Raw genomic sequence first — 1,015 nt, forward strand, 5'->3', positions numbered from 1 at the left:
GGAGAAGGACAGATACCATATGTTTGCACTCATAGGTCTAGCAGGAGAACAGGAGAAACCTAATGGAGGACCAGGGGAGGGGAAGAGGGAAAGAGAGTTGGGGAGAGAGAGGGATGCAAAACATGAGAGACTATTGAACACTGAAAACAAACTGAGGGTTGAAGGGGAAGGGAGAGAGGGGAAAAGAGGTGGTGGTTATGGAGGAGGGCACTTGTGGGCAAGAGCACTGGGTGTTGTATGGAAACCAGTTTGACAATAAACTATTAAAAATAAACTATTAATAAAAAAACATTTACCATTCAGACCTTTACATAAAAATCTGTCAGCCTCTGAATATAGAAAATTATTCTCACACTTAATGAGAATGGATTCAAATAATAGATGAGAATTTTCTACTTGCAAAAATCTACATTTTTATTGTTCCCAAGGTGTTAGAACTAGGAATTTCATGACTAATTTATGACATTAAGATAGTTTTAGGGTTTTTTTTTTTTAACACACAGCAAAGAATTCTTGGAATGTATTAGCATTCCCAGAAATTCTGTTAAATTAGATTATTTTCTTAGATTCTGATTGGTGAGTGTTCTTTCACACATAAAAATTTTGGTTGATTTTTTTGGTCATCATTTTGATATGAACATCAGTTCATACAAATAGTCCAATTCAGTGTATATTTATTATGGCTGGTTGGAACAACAACAACAAAACGTATGCCAAGAAACTTCTTTTTGCCCCTGCAGATTCATTCTCCATCCTGCTTTGTCCTGCCCTTGCCCCTCTGAGCTGGTCTGTACATACTTGCACACCTCCAACAACTTCCCTTGCCCTCTGCTTCCTGGCAGTTGTCTGGCCCAGGAAAATCCTGGCAACCTTTTGGAGGGAGGCAAGAGAATGAGGCTGGAGATGTTATCACACCAGTTCCCTCCCAGCAGGGTTGCCATGGGTTTCTGTGTCTCTTGACCAAAGAGTTTCAGGCGCTGAAAGGTAGCCTTCTGTCTGAGTACTCTCTATGCTA

Source organism: Suricata suricatta, chromosome 17, assembly GCF_006229205.1.
Source record: "Suricata suricatta isolate VVHF042 chromosome 17, meerkat_22Aug2017_6uvM2_HiC, whole genome shotgun sequence".
Taxonomy (NCBI): Eukaryota; Metazoa; Chordata; class Mammalia; order Carnivora; family Herpestidae; genus Suricata; species Suricata suricatta.